The sequence below is a fragment of the Octopus sinensis genome, linkage group LG17, assembly GCF_006345805.1.
Source record: "Octopus sinensis linkage group LG17, ASM634580v1, whole genome shotgun sequence".
NCBI lineage: Eukaryota > Metazoa > Mollusca > Cephalopoda > Octopoda > Octopodidae > Octopus > Octopus sinensis.
The window spans coordinates 34,615,389-34,634,873 of NC_043013.1; the positions used below are offsets into that span (position 1 = coordinate 34,615,389).

The 19,485-nt window shown below is 35.5% G+C and overlaps 1 protein-coding gene across 3 annotated transcripts in view; it reads right to left on the reverse strand.

The window, feature by feature from the left end:
- LOC118766775 overlaps positions 1-19,485 on the reverse strand; it is a 250,329-nt gene that overhangs the window by 139,790 nt on the left and 91,054 nt on the right. The gene's annotated exons all lie outside the window — the stretch shown is intronic.

A 19,485-nucleotide genomic window follows, 5' to 3' on the forward strand; every position in this document is an offset into this window, starting at 1 on the left:
TACTAATCATATCTGTCGGGCATGTGGAAGAGAGTGTAATTCGGCAGGAGGACTTAAATGACATGCAAAGGTACATGAAGCCCAGTTACAACTACAGCCGGCTATTACCAGCAAAGGTTTTAGTTGCCAATTTTGTACAAGACATTGTAGATCTTTAGCGGGGCTAAAAAGACACATTCGATCACAGCACCAGTAAACCTTCATGCAATGGCCATACTCGATAACAAGGGGGCAGCCATAATAATAATGTATGTAGGTATGTATGTATGTGTGTATGCATTTTTGTGTTTGTCCCTCATGTTGCTTGACAACTGGGGCTGGTTTGTTCACATCCCTGTAACCTAGTGGTTCAGTAAAAGAGACCAATAGAAGTTCAAGACACAAAAATAAACAGGATCACTCAGTGAGCGCAAACTTCTGCCAAAGCAACACCAACGTCCTCTCAATGATTTGTTGGAGATGACTTTTTAAAATGGGAATATCTGAAATAAACTTGACTGTTCTTACAAAAGAGAATACTAAAAACGAACCCCACCACTCTCAAAAATTACATAAAAAAAAAAAAAACTGGAAAACTAATCCAGAATCCTTTTCCGGTACTGTGAAGGTGGTAGTAGAAAATTTAGTAACCATAATAAATAGTTTATCCTTATCTAATACAAGCCAAAGTCAACAAATTCACCATTCAAAATAGTTACAGCCTAAAGGGAGATAATTGAGAAAGACTTGAAAGTTAACATTAGATTGTAATCAAGTAAAGTAAATATAACAAAAAAATAATCCAGAATCCTTGTCTGGTACCGGATCGATCTCAAAATCTAATCAGTTTGCACCAATCACAAGGTCAGACATCCCTGAAAGTTTCATCCAAATTCATCCAGCAGTTCTTGAGATATCTTGTCCACAAACAAACAAACATGACTGAGAACAGCACCTCTGCCTTCGCTAAGGCAGAGGCAATAAATACTGGGATTGATTTGTTCCACTAAACACTTCAAGGCAGTGCTCCAGTATGACCACAGACTAATGACTTGGACAAATAAGAGAAAAGATCAAAACATACTCTATAGTTAGGCATATGCAATTCCAACTATTTCTATCCTGCATCAAGTGTTTTGTAATGTTCTGCATATTTTTCTCATCTTATCTCAGTGTGTGTGTCTTCTTTCTAGCAATTCCCTTGATCTGGTTTTATCTCAGATATGTTCCTTTATCAATTCATGTTACTTGACCATCCTGACTGTATCACTGTCCATCTAGACCAAATATTCTTTTCTACTCTAGGTACAAGGCCTGAAATTTTGGGGGAGGAAGCCAGTTGATTAAATCAACTCCAGTATGCAACTGGTACTTAATTTATCGACCACGAAAGGATGAAAGGTAAAATTGACCTGGGCAGAATTTGAACTCAGAATGTAACAACAGGTAAAATACCGCTAAGCATTTCACCCAGCATCCTAACATTTCTTATTTCTTTATTGCCCGCAAGGGGCTAAACATAGAGGGGACAAACAAGGACAGACAAAGGGATTAAGTCGATTACATCAACTCCAGTGCTTAACTGGTACTTAATTTATCGACCTCGAAATGATGAAAGGCAAAGTCGACCTTGGCTGAATTTGAACTCAGAAGTTAACGGCAGATGAAATATCACTAAACATTTCACCCAGCGTGCTAACGTTTCTGCCAGCTCGCCACTTGAAGTTGTGGTGAAAGAGTCAGCAGAAGTTCACCATTATCTTCTGCCAGAACCGCATAGAGCTTAGGTGTTTCGCTCATAAACACACACACATCGCCCGGTCTGAGATTCAAACACATGATCCCTCGACTGCAAGTTCACTGCTCTAACCATTAGGCCATGTTCCTCTACATTCTACACCAAATATTCATAATGCAGCAGAACTGCATGACCAAAGTGATGTGGTGGTCCCACTTTGGATGCCCAACCTACTAAATACCGAGATACAACTGCCAAATCTTTCTCAGAATATACCACAACTAGATTCTGTATCAGTCAATTACCAGATCAATGTAATTGACCAACTCAGTCCAAATTTGCTCTGAGTCTAAATTATTAACAGTTGTACTAGTACTAGGATTACTAACAGAGGGCGTATGGCTTAGTGGTTAAGGTGTTGCACTCACAATCCAGCGATCGTGATTTCAGTTCCTAGTCTGGGTGGTGCATTGTGTTCTTGAGCAAAACACTTCATTTCACATTGCTCTGCAATTGCTCCAACATCTGACACATAGTTCAGATAATATCAATTAATGGAGGGAGTGAGCTTATGTGTGGCATGAGCATTTGATCATTATAAACAAATGATTTGTGCAGATTTTCATCAAAAAACTGAACACTCACACATCGTCCTCAACGGGGAGAGCTTATAACAAGCAGTAAGGTAGTAAGCTGGCAGATTCCATACCAAACCTGATGAAATGCTTACCACTTTCAATGCTCAACCTCTAGATACAGCAGCCCAGTCTCCCTCAGAAAATGCTATAACTTGCTTTTGTATCAGTCAAATACCAGGTTTGATGTAATTTACTAGTTCCATCAAAATTTGCTCTGAGCCTGAATTATCATTAATAGTAGTAGTACTAGTATAATAATGGAAGTCTGTCAGGGTTCAACAATGATATCAGTGACACCAGAAGGGGATGTAACCCAAAGGTAGACACACAGACGTGGCTACATGTTGGGCACATAACAGCAGAAGTATGGCTGGGGATCCTCTCTTTTCAGGCTTGTTGCTTCTGGTCTAGGCTCTTGAGGCACTTTTCCTTGAACAGCCTAACACCCTTTTGAACAGCTGGATGCCAGGCACCATGGTCAGAGGCAAGCGATTCCCAGCCATGGACTGAAATACCACAGGCCTCAAGAGAAGTCTACAGGCTGTCCTAGCATCGCCTCAGTGGCCTTCCAGGGTTTCTTGCTCCAGAAGCCAGCTCAGAGAAGATCATCTTTGGCAGATGCATGTCGTCCATTCGGACTACATGTCCGACCCATCGGAGCTGGGCCTTCATGATGAGGGTTTTGATCCTGGGCATTTCGGCTCTGCAAAGCACCTCAGTGTTGGAGACTCTGTCCTCCCAGGAAGTTCCCATGATTCGTTGCAAGCAGAGGAGGTGGAACTGGTCAAGTACTCGCATTTGCCTCCTATACAGTATCCACGTCCCACAGCTGTAGAGCAGAGAGGTGATGATGACTCCCCTATAGACTGCCAGTTTGGTGGTAAGTCTGATGCTTCGTTCAGCCCACACACGTGTCCAAAGTCTGCCAAACGAAGCTCCTGCTTTTGCAAGTCTCATGGAGACATCTTTGTCCATGCTGCAGTTTGAGGACAGACAGCTTCCCAGGTATGTAAAACTCTCCACGTTGTTCAGAGTTGTGCCCTCAATCTCAATCTACTAGTAGTACTAGTAGTACGGTAGCAAGCTGGTAACATTATTACCAAAGCTGACAAACTGCTTAGCAGTATTTCTTTGAGCTGTTTACATTCTATGTTCAAAGGCCATCCAGGTCAACTTTGCCTTTTGCCCCTTCAGGGTCAATGAAATAAGGCAGCAGTCAAGTTGTGGTGCCAATGTAATCAACTTACCCTTCCCCTCAAAATTGCTGGCCTTTTGGCAAACTGAGAAAGAAAATTATTTTCATCATCAAGGTGGTGAGCTGCAATTCTCCTGCAACTCTCCCAGATGGTCTCCTTGTTTAAGTTGGTGAATACTGCCATAATCCTTGCCTTCAGTTCATTTTTGGTTTTACCAGGAGTTTTGTTAGTCTCTTGCCCAACTGTGCCTCACACATAATAATCAAGGAGGTTGCAGTCTGGGGAGTTAGATGACCAGATGTTAGAGATGATGTGGCCTCAGAAATTGTCTGACAGCCATCACTGGGTTCTTCTGCTTGTGTGGCATGGTGCAGAGTCCTGTTGCCAGACATAGGGTCTTCGAGCAGCCACCCTCTTGACTCAGGGCAACACTACATCCTCCAGGCACTTGATGTAGGCTTCTGTGCTGAGTCTGAGGCCATGTGGGAAGATGAATGGGGACATAACATTGCCATCACCAGTGATCATGCCAAATATCATGATGCTGACTAGATGTTTGATTTTTATCATTTTTGGTACATGCCCTCAGATAGCACTGTCCTCAGATTGACACACAAGCACTCTAAAATGCTTGCATTTGAGCTTCCTGGGCAAATACCAAGCAGTACAGCATGTCGTTTCCAAATTTCTGCCAGAGTGAATTGCATCATGTTGCTGCTTTTCTCACAAATGGTGCCCAACTGACCCTACGATACTGTGTAGTCAACAAAATGAAAACCAGACAATGCATGTGCGCAAAATTAAAAATATAAACTATAAATTCTAGTGTTTAATCAGCATTGGTCAATGAAGGCGCTACACAATAGCACAACAGCAAATTGTTTGGGATCTGACCTGAGAAATAGCATGGACTTGGTGTTACTGAAATGAACTGACTATTCATAAAGGATTATGTGAGGTAGTTTGTAGTACAAAGAGGCTCAATGTAGTGAAATGCAATTGGCTGTAGCGTAATGCTTGGTATATTTCATCAAATACTTTCATATCCAATGAATATTAATGAAGCCAAGGAGTGTAGAAATATATGTAGTACTGTTTTAAGACATGGGCACACTTAGCAGTTGTCCAAGGGCCTCATGTGTCTAGAGGTTCAATTATAATCTATGTACACTGTGGTTTGTTGGTAAAGAATAAATACTATAGGGCCCAATGCACTAATTTTCCCTGAACCCAATAATGCTGTTGAGATGGCTCTGTATACATGAGTTCTTGATCTTCTAGAAATAACAACCAAATTCCTCTTAAATTAAACCTTAACTTAGAAAAATCAAAAACACAAAAAAAGAATCACATGAGCGAATGTAATCTCGTGTGTGCTGTAGCTTGACAGAAAAGGGATGGTCCAGGCTGGAATACATTTGATCATAGCATAGCTCATTCAGGTTTGTCTCAGAGTTAAACAACAACAAAAGCAAAGCTGAATTACAGCCTATTCTTCATAGAAAAGAGAGGGAAACATTAGATAATGAAGTCCTAGGTAGACAAACAAATCTCAACACGTGAAAGATGGAATTATCATGATGAAATCTCCTTTGATCATAAATCTGCTATGTTTAAGGCTGTAGTGGTGTTAACACAAACAACAACATGATCGCTGAAACTTTATATCCATATTAAAATATATCTTTTATAGATAATATTTTTTGAATTGTTTTGTTTGATGAGATTTAAATCATTTCTGTCTGGCGCTGACTACCATTAATACAAAATGGCAACTCAGTGACTGTTACTGTTGCGACAACTACTTCCACTAATCCATAAATTTATGTCAAGTGATGCAAAGAGCTCATCTACTCCACTTCATTATCGAACTTATTGATAATATACATATAAACAAGACATCAAATAATAACTCATTACTTGCAAGGAAAGAAGAAAGAAAAAAAAAGAAAAAGAGAAAATTTATGAAGGAAGATGAATATTATTAAATTTTAAGACTAGTGAAGAAGATTAGATTTATCTAAATTAGGCAAAGAAAAAGTAGATAGGACACTTGCCTCGAGTGGTTCCCTCTTCAATAAAGAGGATTTAAGCATCTACATGAAAGCTCTCAGCTTGATTACAAATACTGCCATTGTAGACTATTTTTACTTTCACCATAATACCTATTTCCAATTTCAATTAATTTCAAACTTTGTTGTCTCAACCAATTTAACAAACAAAAAGAAAAGAAGTAAAACAAAGCAAAAATAAAAAAAGTCATTTTGATTTTATGTTGTCCCATTTGCCTTCATTTGTTTGATTTAAGCATGGTTTAACAATGTTTGTGTTAACTCTACATGTTTCGAGTTTCATTTAGTTACTGCCGCTTCTAAAAATTGTGCTGGCAATTACTTCCCTATTTATTTTAGTCCTACTATTCCGTGTATGATATAATCCATTTTGAGTATGTAAATATACTTACACTGACTTTGAAGAGCACTTATATGATGGTATAGGATTACCAACTAGATTATCAAGATTTTGAATCTTTTGATCGTTCATGAAAATCTTCTTGCGACCCCATTCAGCCCAGTAACATGCTTTCTTAGTCAGATCATCATCATTATCGTGATGATAATTACCTGAATAACAGACAATTACATTGAATACACCTGCAATGAATGACATTCCAACGATGACCAGCTTGTGTTATGTTCAGAATACGAGAGAACAAAACAGTTGGGTCATGGTTACAAAACATTCCAACAATATCTACAACACGTACAATGGATTTACTTTTTAAATAAGGACAAAGAAATTAGTTTAAATAGAAAGGTAACAGAATAAAGATTACTTTACAGCAGTCTCTTTCACTACTTCGAATTCAAAGTTCAAATCTCACCAGATTAAACTTGCCCCTCACCTTTTTCAGTCAGAGGAGAAGAGCAGTGCCTATGATGTTGACAAGATAAACAAACCGGATGTGGAAAAGAGAGGAAAAGGCCAAGATCTATGGGTAACATCTTTATTTCTGTGAGATTAGTTAACTATGAAAAATTAAATTAAAGAAATTTGATTTTGAAATTGGCCCTGATACTCTGTAACAGTAATCTTCATAAATATTGCAACTCAATATATTGTGCCTCGAGTTTTTGGTCAATATATTGGATTTTATTGGTAACATTTTTCAGTTATGTTTTCACAGGTTAGAGATTATCTTGTATCTGAACCATAACAGTTTCTTCCAGGAGTGGCTGTGTGGTAAGTAGCTTGCTTACCAACCACATGGCTCTGGGTTCAGTCCCACTGCTTGGCACCTTGGGCAAGTGTCTTCTACTATAGCCTCGGGTCATCCAAAGCCTTGTGAGTTAATTTGGTAGAGGGAAACTGAAAGAAGACCATCGTATATATGTATATATATATGTGTGTGTGTGTGTGTGTGTGTGTGTGTGTATGTGTGTGTCTGTGTTTGTCCCCCCAACATCGCTCGACAACTGATGCTGGTGTGTTTACATCCCCATAACTTAGCAGTTTGGCAAAAGAGACCGATAGAATAAGTACTAGGCTTACAAACAATAAGTTCTGGGGTTGATTTGAAAGGCGGTGCTCCAACATGGCCACAGTCAAATGACTGAAACAAGTAAGAGTATATATATTTATTTTTATGGAGGACTGGCAGTTACAAGAAAAGTAGTCAGCTCCACTCAGAAATTGGCTGAATAGAAACTATCCATCGAACATTGAGCAGAAGTGGTGAATGCCTACATTGCCTTTGTAATAACTTACCACCTGACCATTGTAACTTGTCCCAGTTCATGTTTGGCCAGACTGGATCATCTACTTTTCTCTTTCCTGTGGAAAGGATGCTTTCCACTAGTTAGGTGGTCCATCTGTTGCCAGTTCCCTCCAGAAGGCAGGCTTAGCATGCCATACCTGTTGATATGAAGGCATACATGGAAGCCACACATCTACAGATTTTTGTGAATGGTGAACCAGTGTGATCTCTGTATACAAGACACATTTTTCTGCAGCTCATCTCTTTCATGGAGCTGAAGTCCTGGGTCAAGAAAAGACCAAGATTGGGTGCCTGAGAAATGAAATGTTACAAGACACCCACTGTCTTTTACCAGTGTTGGAAGGTTTATGTTAGCGATCTTAGAAAGATATTGGTAGGCTCAGAGTGATGACATTCTTGGAGAAATTCTGGGCTTCAGCAAAGATGAATTAGCTGGTTGGTTTCAGACTTTCAGGCTGCGATCTGCTATGAATAACTTCTAGGAATCCCTGGCTTGATTGTGCTACTGAGGGGCACTTCTGGTTCAAGATAAGTACTACAAACACAGAAGTACTGCCAATTAGGACCTCACAAGATGTGCACAGAATGACAAAACCATACTGCGTGCACCCATGCAGCATTCAAGCATTTCTGACTTTGCAAACAAATGTTGTCAAATGTAGGATGAATTCAAATATCAGCTGAGTCCATTGTGAAGATTGCCCCACCAGCTGCCTTTAACAAGGTAGGGCAGATAGTGTTCTTCTATCCAGTGGCTATGACAAAGGAGGTCAAATCCCTATCAAATTCTTTTTAGCTTTCCTTGGAAAGTAAAGTGAGTGTGGAGTGGGAAGTGCTTTTTCCCAGGGCCAGTTAATTAGAGAACAACAGCTGGGTGAGAGCCTATGAGTTTTGCTGACCAGGGTAACCCTGAATCATGGGGTCTCTTGATTGGCCCTTGCTGGATGTCCTCCTGTATCAAAAGAATTGCATCATTTATATCTTCTCATTCTTTGTTTCTCATGCTTTATCTCATTTCTCTGTCTTTTCCTTTCTTTCTTCTATCTTTTAAGCAAGACCCCCACATAAATTGTAAGCAATTCTTATAATGTCTTTTACATCTGATGCCGCTATCACAAAAAAAAAATTGTTATAATCATTATAAGTGAGCAATGGTGAACTCAGGGTTTCAGAAGATGGCATTTTCCCAAAGTCTTGTATAATGGAATTAAACTAAGAAACTTGTGCCTGTGAAGCAGATTTCTAAATCACACAACTGCACCTGATGTTAAAAGGAATTTTCTTGCGTATCCATACCTAATTACATTACATAGTTTTTATAATCCTAGCATTTCCCACTTCTTAAGGCAACTGGAAATCCCATGCAAGATTGATGTCTTGCAAAAAGCAGCTTTATTGGGCACAGCGCACATCTTAACAAAAGTATCATCTGTGAGGTCTTTGTTGTGACTTGACAGACAACTAAAGACTCTGGTGCATTTTTACCTACACTGTCTTATGAGGTAATAATAATAATAATAATAATAATAATAATAATAATAATAATAATAATAATGATAATAATAATAATAACAACAACAACAATAACAATAATGATATGTCTTGATGCAATACCAGGCACTGCCTTTCATTGCTTTTCACCTTAACTAATTGCAAGTGTTATCATGTACATTGTTTTGTCACGGTATAACAGATGGGTTACAGCAAATATTCTGCTCAGTACCACAGATTTCCTTGTGTGTTGTTTGACCTTAACCAGTTGAGCATGTCCCTTGGTGGCTGATGATATCTGCATCTCTGACCACGAGCAGACATAGTGGGGGAGCATTATAGCTATGTGTTGAGAGGAATTCAAGAGGTTTGAATAATTCACCTCTGGAAACATTTGTGTTTTGTTCATCATCTTTAAACAAACCATATTCAGGGACCTTTTGAGCAGGATGAGCTACTCGTCCTGAAGAAAATTCTAACTGGGCCCCATCTGTAAGGTCATGTGCTGTTTATCTTGATATAAGATCACTATGTCACACTCATGGTTGTGATGTATGTACCTAGTGTACCCTTATCAGATGGGTAGTGATGATGGGTATACTGGGCTGTGTATAATTGTACCCCAGTGTCGCTTTGATGCCATGCACTACTCTCTCACTCAATGATGAAAATATTAATAATAACAATAATAACAATAATAACAATAATAATAATAATAATAATAATAATAATAATAATAATAATCAACAGTAGTAATAGAAGTAGAAGTAGTAATTTTTTTTTTTGCAGAGATGGAATTTCTACATATTTATTATTTCATTACTTGTGATTTTTATACACACACACGCACGCACACACGCACACACACACACACACACACACACACACACACACACACACACACACACACACACACACACACACACACACACACACACACACACAGACATACACACACACACACACAGACACATACATACACACACACACACACACATTATTCTTACTGTTGCTGTTGTTGCTTTTGATGGTGTTGATGTGATAATAGTGTTTCTTTGCAGGGAATTGAAACTGGGAGGAGAAGATACAATAAGAGATGGAGAGGAGACACCAAACTGAAACATTTTTTGGGTCTGTGTTGGGGGGGCAGGAGACAAAGGGAGAAAAAAGACCATACGTATGCAGAATATACATACGCATACATATGTGTGTGTGTATTTAAATATGCACATGTTTGTGCACACATGCACACACAGAACAAGCATGAGAGAAAGAGAGAGACTGATAACGAAAGACCAAAAGAATACTAACAAGAATGCAATGCGCTGTTATGTTCTAAGGCAAAGTTCACTCCAGTATTACTTATTGTTCAGGTGCCAAGTAAAAGAATGAATATATATAATCATAGATACATACACACACACATATATATATATATATATATATATATATATGTGTGTGTATATATATATATATATATATACATATATACATACATACACACACTTATACATGTGTGCTTGTGTATTTTATTTATGTATTTCTTTTGTATCATTTTTGCTTGTTTTGTGCACAAAATTATATTTGATTTGAATTTTTACCATCAGAGTGTTAGTCAAAGGAATATGTTTTTTACAGACATTTATCATTTGTTATATGTGTGTGTTTGTGTGTATATGTGCGTATGTGTATGTCTTTGTGTGTGTGCGTGTGTGTGGTGTGTGTGTGTGTGTCCATTTTCATCTGCGTATCTGTGTTAAGAGATACATATAGAAATATATGTATATGTTTGTGCATCTCTGTATTTGTATTTGAATACGTGTAAGCCTGTCGGAATGTTTTCGAAGAAATTTTGTATTTTTAATAATGAAACATTCTAAATTATATTTTTTAAATGTATCAGAGCTTTTATTTTATATTATATATATTTTTCTTTAATTCTAAGAGAAAAATTATTCTTCCTTAAATTTTATTTCTTAATTTTTTTCTTTTGCACTTTTATATTGATGAGGGTGTATTTTGTTATTGTTGTTATTTTTGTTATTGTTGTTGCTGTCCTCATTGTTGTTGCTATCACATTACTATTATTGAGCCTATGTATTTTATACATTAATTTTTGTCTGTGATATTACATATAATTTAGTTTCATTCATACATACATACATATATATATATTCATATATATATATATATATATATATATATTATATATATATATATATATATATATATATATATATATATATATATATACATATGTTTATACATATTTGTATGATTGTATGTATATATATATATATATATATATATATTATATGTGTGTGTATGTGTATGCGTGTGTATGTGTGTGTATGTGTGTGTGTGCGTATTTATATATTTAGTTATTTTCTCCATTTTATATAATTTGCCATTCTTTTATATTCCAACTAGTGATTTTTGAGAGTAAGAGAATGGAAAATAATGATAATTATAATAATAATAAACTTCATTGCAATATTATAACTGAAGCCTTCAAATGACTGGTTTGTCTACAATTTTAACATTAGGAAAGCTTATTTGTAAATTGTGTAACACATAAACGAAAACCAATAAAATATGTATTCTTTAAGAAGGTTAGAAATTAAAGTGGAATGTTCACACAAGCAAACACATATATACTTGCCCACACACAAACTCATAAATAGAGTTTTTAATATTACTTATAATTATATATATATATCATACTTAAAATGATTTTAGATAACCTACTCAATTTTTACACTCCCAACCAGAAAACTTTTATCTCCAGTTAAGCATAAGAAATTTCTTTTGCAACACAGCAAGAATTTGTTTAGATGGCGCTTCCAATTCTAGAGTCAGTGAAATGAAGAGATGTGAAATTTATGCCATTTTCACATTCATTAATGTTAAACATGAAGGGGGATAACACCAATCATTTATTTAAAGTTATATATGAATTGAAGTCTGGATGATTCATCTACTTTTTTGCACATATGACTGGTTACCTGTAAGATGAGAAGATGTGCTCATGTATGTGTGTCCACAAAAGACACAAAAGACAGGTACACATGTGTTAAACTGCTTAACAGGTTAGTTACTTGCCCATTGCAGCAGACTTTCACTTACATGGATTGTAACTTTCCATACTGGAGAAACTGTGCAGTAATGGATGTTTATTAATACACGCATATTCCACTTTATGACAGTTTTCAGTTCCCAATGTGTTTATTTATATTTTCACATGCATATGACACACAGACAATGCCAAACCAAAGAGACTGAGAAGTCATTCTATCTACCAGAAATGATAGCTAAATCTCCTGCATATTACACTTTTCTTTCACATATAAGGAAAAGATACTTTGGAGAATATAGCCCAATATGTTATGTTTAAATATAAGATGGGAAGGTCATAGTTGGAATGCCGTTGTTCATAGAAAGTTTAATCTGAGTAAACCTATGGTGAAACAATATCATAAAGAATGTTCTTAAATAGTCTGTCACAACCAATCACTCCTGACAATTTTGAAATCTACCATAAGTTAAAGCTGTCAATAGAAATCTATAAGTAAATTATTCCATCCATGACACTTCTATTAGAAATAGCCCATTATTGTTTAAACCCTGCTTCTGTTACTCAAGATTAGCCCCTTATGAAGAAAATTCACTATTAATTCAAAGCACTCTAGTCATGGATCGCCCCTATTTTTCTGTGTATCAGAAACTATATTATCTGAGGCAGCTGTCCTCTTTTCAAAGAGAGGAGTGTGATTTGAGGAAGATTTGGCATTCTTTATGTTTAATTAGGTTTAGTAACCATATAGAGATTCCCTTATAAGCATCAAGATTATGCAGCAGTTGAGCTCAAATATTCTAAAGTCAATGAAAAGCACTTTTGTTCTTTTGGAGTCAATAAAACAAGTGTCTGTCAAGTACTGAGGTCAATGTAACTGACCTGCACCCTCCCCTCAAAATTGCTGGCCTTATGCCAAAATTAGAAAAAAAAAATCATTTGTATTTGTTATACACATAACTGATGACAGGAAAATGGTAACAGTTGTTATCATGACTTATTGTATGCTATGTCCTTGTTGTCAACTCAGACAACTGTGAAAGACAAAGAGAACTCTTCTATTGTATTGTAGAGACCAATCTAAATTACAGGAACATTGCTAGAACCAGCAAAACTTCATTCACCACAAATAGAAAGGAATTCTGAAGTGAATATAAGAATTGCAGTTATCATTAACTTCTAATTTTAATTGAATAGTCAGCCTAATTGAATATAGGCGCAGGAGTGGCTGTGTGGTAAGTAGCTTGCTAACCAACCACATGGTTCTGCTATAACCTCGGGCCGACCAAAGCCTTGTGAGTGGATTTGGTAGACGGAAACTAAAAGAAGCCTGTCGTATATATATCTATATATGTATGTGTGTGTATATGTTTGTGTGTCTGTGTTTGTCCCTCTAGCATTGCTTGATAACCGATGCTGGTGTGTTTACATCCCCGTCACTTAGCGGTTCGGCAAAAGAGACCGATAGAATAAGTACTGGGCTTACAAATAATAAGTCCTGGGGTCGATTTGCTCAACTAAAGGTGGTGCTCCAGCATGGCCGCAGTCAAATGACTGAAACAAGTAAAAATAGTAAAAAGAGAGAGCCAGGAAGAGCTGTTCCCATGGTTCCAAGACTAAATGAAAAAAATGGAGGAAGGTATCCTTGAACCAAACGTTTCACCCAAATGTTTACAGCTGAGTGAACTCTGTTAAAAGCTGGCAGGGATCGGATGGAGGTGTTAGATCATGGATTGGGTTCAGTTTCTCACACAAGTAGGCGAGCTAGCAGAAACGTTAGCATGCAGGGCGAAATGCTTAGCGGTATTTCGTCTGCTGCTATGTTCTGAGTTCAAATTCCACCGAGGTCCACTTTGCCTTTCATCCTTTTCGGATCGATTAAGTAAGTACCAGTTTCACACTGGGGTCGATATAATCGACTTAATCCGTTTGTCTGTCCATGTTTGTCCTCTCTGTGTGTAGCCCCTTGTGGGCAGTAAAGAAATAACAAGTAGGCTTTGGTGTGATTTGAATTCAGAAATATAAAGAACTAGGTTGACAACAGGTAGGATGTCTTGCTATTGGAAATCTATCTTGATAAACTCTATTTGACACATGTAGGCATTGGAAATTACGTGTTAAGCAATGATGATGGTAAAAGTATATACTAGACTAGATTTATTTGCTCTTATCTTAAACATACCAAGTTAGATTTAACCTTTAGCAAGTTGTAGATACATCATGTCACTGTACGAGCTTTCTCCCTTCTCTATGTGAGGCAATGCATCTGCAACTACAGGGGAGAAAACTCATTTGACACCATGATGCACCTAAGTGTTCTAAAGGTGAAATGAATTATTTTCAGGTCTTAGTCAGAGGAGGACTGAACATGTCCATGACCATTAGTCTCAAAGACTTGTAAGGTCTTTGAGACTAATGAGAAAGAGGAATGGAAATCTTAATCTCCTGGAGCCCTATACTTGCAGCACAGTGTACAATGTAACCTATCTTGGGTATCTGGGAACTAGATGGTATTGTTGAACAAAGCAACAGTTAATTTTAAAACCCAAAGAGAAATACAATCTTATTGACAAGCTTCTGCATAACTTCTGATATTCACACAATTTAAGCTGATCCCAGGATATCTGGAGTAGACTACATTTTATTTGTTCCAATTGCATCTCGGTGGAGTTGAGCTTGATGCTAAGTGATTGCAAAGTAAATTTCTTTACCACATGACTATACTTGTATCCAAGACCGAGTAATTGATACACATTTCTTTGACATGGCTGTGAGACTGACTTCAAACTTGGTTTGTTGTTACTTGTACAATTGCAGCTGCAGCTACAGCCGCTACTGCTGCTGGTGATGCTGACGACGATGATGATGATGATGATGATGAAAATTGAAGATAATAATATTTTAAATTTTACAACCACCACCAAATAACCATTTCTATGATTTTTATATCTTTTAGCCCAGCACTCACAATGGTGTAATAATTAACACTATGAAGGGAAAAAATGGCTCATAATGGCTCATAATGGTTAATGGGGCATTAAATCACCACCAAAGAATTCATCTTAATGCAATGTAGTATCAAGGACAAGTAGAGCTAATTGCAAACATGACAAGTTAGTGAAGTGCAACAGGTTATCAAACTTGCATTGCTGACTCATCTTGTATGTAGCTTAGCAGCACCACTCTACATTAACACCTGTATAATTAAAAGCCAATGAAGAAACCTTTATATAGTTGTTTGGCCTGCTGGAATTAGTAGCCAAATCACCCTCAAATTGCTCTTTATCATCTTAAATAAGGACAAGTCATATTAGATTATGTAGTCTGACATTGCTTTAAAACAGCATGGGATGGTCAGAGCTAGAATGTTGTTGAACATAGATCTTCATTAGGTTTGACCTGGGGCTAAATATTAACAACTTGTATGATTAATGCTGAAAGGAATGCACAATCAATTAATTGGTCGTGATGAGCAATTGACTATATTTTGATTTGATAAAAATCATTAGAATAAAAAGTAAATAAATTTGAAAAAGTAAAACGATTCCAAAAATGTGATTTTACAAAATAAAAACAAAATAAAACTTGCTAATGAACAAGATAAACTTTGTAATCACTTGACTGATTAGAAATAACACCTAAATCTCCCTCAAACTACATATTTTGTTTAATTTGGTTCCAGAAAGGCTGTTAAGAAGGCAGAAAAGACTGCACTGTCATATTTGGAAAGCATTTAGTGGTATTATATTTGACCAGGGCTGACCTGAGGCTAAAATAAAACATAAAAGGGAGCATCTACTATGGTGCTTGACTTACTAAAAGCAAAAGCAAACATCACTCAAAAAACAAACCCTTTTCCTTAAAATGTTAAATTGTATAATGTAATTCTAAACAAATCTTTGAACACTTGGTGGTGATTGGTAAGCTGAAAGAAGCTTGGAAGACAGAGGGAGAAGATTTCTGATAGCCCTCACAGTAGCCTACAAAGAGATTAGCAAAATATCTTCCTTAGCTATGTGTGGGATAGAATAAGGGAAATATCCATAATAACTAGTGAGCTGGCAGACATGTTAGCACACAAAATGCTTAACAGTATTTTGTCTGTCTTTGAGTTCTGAATTCAAATTTCACTGAGGTCGACTTTGCCTTTCATCCTTTCGGGGTCAATATATTAAGTACCAGTTGCATACTGGGGTCGATCTAATTGATTAGCTCACCTCCAACAAAATTTCTTTAAGTAATATAAGTGTGTAGCGGAAATGATCAGCAGTCAGATCACTACACCTGATGTAGTGAGTAGAAAAGAATAATAATGGGGCTTTTTTCACTAATTTTTCATTTATTACCCTTTTTTTATGATTTCTCTCAGTTTTTGTTTTTTAGACTATTTCCTTGCTGACACAACGTTTTAGCTGGTAAGCTTGCTTTACAACCACATGGTTTTGGGGTTCAGTCCTACTGCATGGTAGCTTGGGCAAGTGTTGTAGATGAATGTCACCATCACGCAAGCAAGTGCCACATCTTTCTTCCAATCTTCTATGAAAATACAATCAAGCCCTAGGAAGATAATACTTTGCTTGGAAACAGGTGAGGGTTAATGGTAGGAAATTCAGAGAAAACTTACATCTACAAATTCCTTCTCATTCCTGCAAATGATGGAAAATCGGACGTTAAAAGAATTTATGAGAATGATGATAATATATGTCGCCATGTTGTGCAATTTTCTGACAATTCTTCAAATCTGCTCCCATTGTTGGAGTATGTTATAAAAATTAAGATTTTTACCATGTGGTTGAAGCCATTTTAAAGCAGGATTTGGCTGGTTAGATCAAACCAAATATATTACTGGTACTTATTTTACTGACACCTTGCATTCCCTGTTCCCTGCTGCAAACAGGAATGGCCAAGTAAACTACTATGGGATTTGAACTCAGAATGTTTAAGAGAAATAACTAAATAGTTATTTAATCTACCACGTTAGAAGCTCTGCAATCCATGTCTCTTAGTAATGATAATATTAGAATTGATAATGATAGGATGACAATTTTTTTTTCTTCTTTGTGCATATATGCGTTTATATAAAGATATATATATATATATATAGGAGTATGTGTGTGTGTGTATGTGTGTGTGAGTGTGTATGTGCATCACATTCTGTAGAGTTCGAAGAATCAGTGATATGAGTCTGCAAGAAATTTCATCAGTTTTTATTTGATGCTATATCTGCGTCAATATTGCAAGGTAAAAGGAGGGGGGAGGAGAGTAAGAGAATAAAAACAAAAACCAAAAAAAAAAAAAATAATGAAAAAAGATAAATAAATACAAACATATATGTATATACATATATATATATATATATAAAAACGTGAGTGAAAGAACTTAGATGAAATAATTTTGCTGCTTCATTTGGCACCAGCAGCGCCAAATGCTCGGAATATCATGCGACCGGAATATAGAATTCTACTAAACATTCATTTCGTTTGATGTCCTTCATTAGAATTGGTAAAACATGTAGAGATTTATTTGCTAAATTAAAAAGTTCAAATACTCCAAAATGAGAATTAATGTAAATAACACAACATCAGGATTTGGAAGCTTTTTTTTTTTTTTCTTCCCCTTTCTTCTTTTTTTGTCTGTCTGTTATAGCTTTTAACTTTGTTTTGTTTGTCTTTTTAGCTTTTCTTTTTTGTGACGGCGGTGGGTGTGTGGGGGTGGGGCTTCCCCCACCTCCGCCATTTTCGTCATCAGCAGCTTAATGTCCAATTACAATACTGGCATTGCTTGGACTGAAAAAAAATCAGTGTGTATATGTATGCATATATCTATACACACTCACATTCAGACACAATCATATATATATACATATATAAACCTGTATGTGTGTGTGTGTGTATATATGTATATATATATATATATAGATATATAGATATATATACACATGCATATATTGCATTTTTGTGCCTTTTAGTGTTTGCTTGTTTCATTTTTTTTCATTTTTACTTGGGTCTTTTTTTTTTACACATTACCCCTAACATGGTCTTAATCATATATTGATAATTTCCGCTGGCTTCTAAATAGAATTGCAAACTAACCAATAGGTTAGTTTGCACTGAGAGGAGCCAATATATTACATATCTATGAGAGAATCTAAAGCCTCAATTTCTTTCTTTTGAACTAAGCTTTTTCATTTCCAGGAAAAAGCAGTTGCTATGACATTTGATTGTAGAGTTAACCAAATTTTTACTTCATCAACGAATGCTTCCCTAATTTCAGCTTCATTCCATTAAAAATTGAAGCCTAGCTTTATCCATTATTTCCTTCTTGATATCTTGCTGTATGTGTGTGCATGCATATATATATATATATATATATATATATATATATATATATATATATATATATGTATGTATATATATATATATATATATATATATATATATATATATATATATATATATATATATGAATGATATGATGATATATATATATGTATATGCAGAGATACACACAAACACACACATACACAGACACACAACTGTCTTGTTTTTCTATACTTAGTTCTCTCTCATTCTTTCTCCTTATATTTACCTCTTCAGAAGAGAGAATGGAATTGTTGGATTAAGCTGGTCATTTCAATCTAGTTGAATCTATCAAGGTTGATGCCATGAAACAACATTTCTTCAAAAATGTCCATGAATCTGATATGCAGTCTCAGTTGGCAGAAGCTTATGCCAAAAATCAAATTGTTATGGCCAAGAAGGTTCTTATTTTTTAATGTTCCCATGGTCCTTTTTTTCTTCCATTTCTACAAATATATTCTTCACTATTATTATCATCATCATCATTATTATTATTATTATTATTATTATTATTATTATTTCTTTGGTCATTGCCCATGTCATACAAGTAATTACTTCTTAGTAATTTTGCTCTGTTTTTTTTTTCTGCACCTTAGTTTCATTATTGTTTTTTTTATTTATTGTCTTTTTAAATATTTATTTTCACTTTGGAAGTAAAAAAAAAATTATAGTTATTAACATGCAACGTGCTGCAATCAATCAATATATATATATATATATATATATATATATATATATATATATATATATATATATATATATATGTATTTATACACACAGATATACATATGTGTATAAACTCCCTTTGAAATTGCAAGGGTTATATATATATATATATATATATATATATATATATATATATATATATATATATATATATATATATATATGTATGTATATATATGTATGCATAATTTCATATAAACATATGCGCTTGCATATTTGTGCGTTATTTCATTTTTTTTTATTTCCTTTTTGTGAAATATTGTTTTTAATGAGTTTTCTTTGATGATTATGAATGATAAGAAATAATCATGATAAAAATATAGAGTAGAACTGAGTAATATTCAGACATTTGGAGGGATCTTAAGATGAAAACAATAATGCACATATCTTTATGAATGTGTGCATCTACATACGGGAAAATCTGCGTGTATATGTATTTGTATCCATATGTATTCTTATATACATGTATGTAGGCATGTATATGTATGTGTATGCGTGTATGTTTGT